Source organism: Schistocerca gregaria, unplaced genomic scaffold (genome assembly GCF_023897955.1).
Source record: "Schistocerca gregaria isolate iqSchGreg1 unplaced genomic scaffold, iqSchGreg1.2 ptg000804l, whole genome shotgun sequence".
Taxonomy (NCBI): domain Eukaryota; kingdom Metazoa; phylum Arthropoda; class Insecta; order Orthoptera; family Acrididae; genus Schistocerca; species Schistocerca gregaria.
The window spans coordinates 92,501-97,500 of NW_026062172.1; the positions used below are offsets into that span (position 1 = coordinate 92,501).

A 5,000-nucleotide genomic window follows, 5' to 3' on the forward strand; every position below is an offset into this window, starting at 1 on the left:
ACGGCACTGCTTAGTAAATGATGCAAGGCCACATATAGATGATTTATGCGAATGTCCCTATACGTGCTGTAAGACTGGGCACACAACGTGAATCGCACGTCAGCCAGACACTCGAACATGCACCACTCTCGGCCTGCAACGGAGACACACAATACGTAAACATCTGGAATGCGACAATGTCGAGTGCATCCTCTCTGCGACATTGCACCGTCGACACTATGATAACCAGAGCAGTAGGTCCACCTATAAAAGCACAATACCCCACTCCTCCGACAACTACCATTGCTCAGATAAACCAACACACATCCTACACAGAGGGGCACCAAATATCACCCCCCGCCCTCGTGTTATACCACATGAAAAATTGCAGAAGTGAGAGACACAGACCCGCCAGCCTCTTGCTACAAGCATCGAACCGACGTGACGTATCTGACGGTGACTCAGGCATCCGCGTACTGCCACCACTATCCACCCCCCCCCCCTCTCTCTCTCTTCCCCCTTTCCCACAATACCAAATTTAACCAACTTTATTGCTTAACCTAACTGTGGCTGTACCAGATTATCGCTTAACCTAACTGTGGCTGTACCAGATTATCGCTTAACCTAACTGTGGCTGTACCAGATTATCGCTTAACCTAACTGTGGCTGTACCAGATTATCGCTTAACCTAACTGTGGCTGTACCAGATTATCGCTTAACCTAACTGTGGCTGTACCAGATTATCGCTTAACCTAACTGTGGCTGTACCAGATTATCGCTTAACCTAACTGTGGCTGTACCAGATTATCGCTTAACCTAACTGTGGCTGTACCAGATTATCGCTTAACCTAACTGTGGCTGTACCAGATCATCGCTTAACCTAACTGTGGCTGTACCAGATCATCGCTTAACCTAACTGTGGCTGTACCAGATTATCGCTTAACCTAACTCAATTTGTCCCTTAACCTAACTCAAGTTGTCCCTTAACCTAACTCAAGTTGTCCCTTAACCTAACTCAAGTTGTCCCTTAACCTAACTCAAGTTGTCCCTTAACCTAACTCAAGTTGTCCCTTAACCTAACTCAAGTTGTCCCTTAACCTAACTCAAGTTGTCCCTTAACCTAACTCAAGTTGTCCCTTAACCTAACTCAAGTTGTCCCTTAACCTAACTCAAGTTGTCCCTTAACCTAACTCAAGTTGTCCCTTAACCTAACTCAAGTTGTCCCTTAACCTAACTCAAGTTGTCCCTTAACCTAACTCAAGTTGTCCCTTAACCTAACTCAAGTTGTCCCTTAACCTAACTCAAGTTGTCCCTTAACCTAACTCAAGTTGTCCCTTAACCTAACTCAAGTTGTCCCTTAACCTAACTCAAGTTGTCCCTTAACCTAACCCACGTTGTCCCTTAACCTAACCCACGTTGTCCCTTAACCTAACCCACGTTGTCCCTTAACCTAACCCACGTTGTCCCTTAACCTAACCCACGTTGTCCCTTAACCTAACCCACGTTGTCCCTTAACCTAACCCACGTTGTCCCTTAACCTAACCCACGTTGTCCCTTAACCTAACCCACGTTGTCCCTTAACCTAACCCACGTTGTCCCTTAACCTAACCCACGTTGTCCCTTAACCTAACCCACGTTGTCCCTTAACCTAACCCACGTTGTCCCTTAACCTAACCCACGTTGTCCCTTAACCTAACCCACGTTGTCCCTTTGCCTAACATAGTTCACTGCTCGGAATCTCTGGTGTCGTTGTTATCCTCATGTAGATGTCTTGCGAGTGTTGCTTACTTTCCACATATTCCCGCTATCCACTGTCAATTGTACTGCAATAGGACTATATCGGCCCCCCCCCCCCTCTGTCCCCCTCTTTGTGTCTCTGTCCTCTCAAGCTGGTCGGTCTGGCGTGTGAGTGTTAAATGAGCCTCGCAGCTGTTCAGTTGCATTCAGATGTCGACGCCCTCAGTGTACGTCGTGGTATGGTCTGTGTCCATTGTCCGCTGATGTCGTACGCGTAACCCACACGCTGTACCGATCATCGGTAGTTACGTACAGAGTGAAGTAGTGTGATACGTGTGACTGTACGCTGGCTGTGCCCAACGGTGTCGAATCTCAATTTCCATATGTTGTGCTCGATGCTACTTGTCTCGTCTCCCAATAACAGCTAGGTTGCACTGTGGTACGCCGTAGAGGCGTGTGGGAGGAACGTACGAACGCATTGTATGTCACCCTGGGTCGCTGGGGGTGGTGGTGCGGTGAGTCAGGTCAGGTCAGGTCAGGTCAGGTCAGCGTGAGCCGTCTGATGTAGTGACGCGTGTATTCCGACTTTGTCGTATTGCCTCACACAAAGTGCTACCCTGGTGGACCGCGTTCCATATCTGGGACATGCCGCAGATGCCGGTTGACAGTGGATCGCGGAAGGGACATCGCATACTTGCGCGGGCCACCTTCCACGTGTTCTCTTCTGCACATGTCGCAGTGTGTATGTGGTCTGATGTAGCGTGTCGTGACACATGACATCCTGGCATGCAAGAATTGTTGAATTCGCAAATGTAGGTGGACATCTACGTTTACTGCCCAAGATACGCAAATGAACTGGAAATCCGTTGTTGAGCGGTTGTTCACGCTGGAGGTGAATCTGTGATGGCGACGATCGGTACAGCTATTAACCGGTTGTTTCAGCGGTACCCGCCACATCCACACACGTGACTAGGCCCATGTGGGTATGAAGCGATACGCGGCGGTGGCTTGGTGGGACTGTTCCCGGCCGGTGAAGGGGGGCCGCCCGGCGTGTTGGCCGCGCGCTGCGTGGGCGCACGCGCAACAGCCGGCTGGTGGGGGGCGCCGAGTGGCAGGAGCGCCAGCCGACGGGCCCGGCAGGCGGCGCAGCTACGCTGCGGCGCACCCTGCACGCGGCGCCTGGCGGCCAAAGTTGGTTCAGCCGAGCCCGGTGCGAAGCGCGGTGGACATCTGCAGTGTGCTGGTCTGATTGAGGACTGTGTGCGTTGAGGATGCGCCGCCGCCTGGCACTCGGCGCCGCGACGCCGTCTGCTGCTCGGTCGCCCCAGCGGTTCTCGCAGGTGGTTTGTATCGCAGTTGTGCGGACGTGTTGGCGCGTGCGCTGTGCTGGGAGAGTTCGCTTCTGCACCCAAGTGGGGCTTTGCCCTTGTGTGGCGCTGGCGTTGGAGCTGCCGGTCACCATAGGTGGCGCGTGTTGTCTCCCGCCGGCAATGCCACGACAGCACGCTCCCGGGCCTCTGTCGGCAGCGGCAAGCTCAGTTGGGAGCAAGGGTGTTCGCACTAAAACCGTCTACTCGCCTAACTCCGGGCGATTGCGCCTCTCTCGAAACCGACCAAGTACCTAGGACGGCGCTGCGCGCCGCCGGGACCTGAGAGGGTTTCGAGGTGTATCGTGCAGGGGAGCTCGGCCTCCTCCTGTTTGCAGAATAATTGAGCGGACGCTTGCGTGTTCGCGCGGGCCCCCGGGACACACTCCCGGGCGGCCGGCTGCTCAGCTCTAGTTGACGCAGCTCCCTGGTTGATCCTGCCAGTAGTCATATGCTTGTCTCAAAGATTAAGCCATGCATGTCTCAGTACAAGCCGCATTAAGGTGAAACCGCGAATGGCTCATTAAATCAGTTATGGTTCCTTAGATCGTACCCACGTTACTTGGATAACTGTGGTAATTCTAGAGCTAATACATGCAAACAGAGTCCCGACCAGAGATGGAAGGGACGCTTTTATTAGATCAAAACCAATCGGATTGGCTTGTCTGGTCCGTTTGCCTTGGTGACTCTGAATAACTTTGGGCTGATCGCACGGTCCTCGTACCGGCGACGCATCTTTCAAATGTCTGCCTTATCAACTGTCGATGGTAGGTTCTGCGCCTACCATGGTTGTAACGGGTAACGGGGAATCAGGGTTCGATTCCGGAGAGGGAGCCTGAGAAACGGCTACCACATCCAAGGAAGGCAGCAGGCGCGCAAATTACCCACTCCCGGCACGGGGAGGTAGTGACGAAAAATAACGATACGGGACTCATCCGAGGCCCCGTAATCGGAATGAGTACACTTTAAATCCTTTAACGAGTATCTATTGGAGGGCAAGTCTGGTGCCAGCAGCCGCGGTAATTCCAGCTCCAATAGCGTATATTAAAGTTGTTGCGGTTAAAAAGCTCGTAGTTGGATTTGTGTCCCACGCTGTTGGTTCACCGCCCGTCGGTGTTTAACTGGCATGTATCGTGGGACGTCCTGCCGGTGGGGCGAGCCGAAGGGGTGCTTTCGCGTCCCGAGGCGGACCCCGTTTAAATCCTACCAGGGTGCTCTTTGTTGAGTGTCTCGGTGGGCCGGCACGTTTACTTTGAACAAATTAGAGTGCTTAAAGCAGGCAAGCCCGCCTGAATACTGTGTGCATGGAATAATGGAATAGGACCTCGGTTCTATTTTGTTGGTTTTCGGAACCCGAGGTAATGATTAATAGGGACAGGCGGGGGCATTCGTATTGCGACGTTAGAGGTGAAATTCTTGGATCGTCGCAAGACGAACAGAAGCGAAAGCATTTGCCAAGTATGTTTTCATTAATCAAGAACGAAAGTTAGAGGTTCGAAGGCGATCAGATACCGCCCTAGTTCTAACCATAAACGATGCCAGCCAGCGATCCGCCGCAGTTCCTCCGATGACTCGGCGGGCAGCCTCCGGGAAACCAAAGCTTTTGGGTTCCGGGGGAAGTATGGTTGCAAAGCTGAAACTTAAAGGAATTGACGGAAGGGCACCACCAGGAGTGGAGCCTGCGGCTTAATTTGACTCAACACGGGAAACCTCACCAGGCCCGGACACCGGAAGGATTGACAGATTGATAGCTCTTTCTTGATTCGGTGGGTGGTGGTGCATGGCCGTTCTTAGTTGGTGGAGCGATTTGTCTGGTTAATTCCGATAACGAACGAGACTCTAGCCTGCTAACTAGTCGCGTGACATCCTTCGTGCTGTCAGCGATTACTTTTCTTCTTAGAGGGACAGGCGGCTTCT

At 52.5% G+C, this 5,000-nt stretch overlaps 1 non-coding gene across 1 annotated transcript in view; it reads left to right on the plus strand.

The window, feature by feature from the left end:
* The first annotated feature begins 3,507 nt into the window (after positions 1–3,507).
* LOC126322251 (small subunit ribosomal RNA) overlaps positions 3,508–5,000 on the plus strand; it is a 1,893-nt gene continuing 400 nt past the window's right edge. Inside the window, exon 1 of the ribosomal RNA XR_007558879.1 lies at positions 3,508–5,000. This exon is cut by the window's right edge and continues 400 nt beyond it. This is a non-coding gene — a ribosomal RNA (small subunit ribosomal RNA).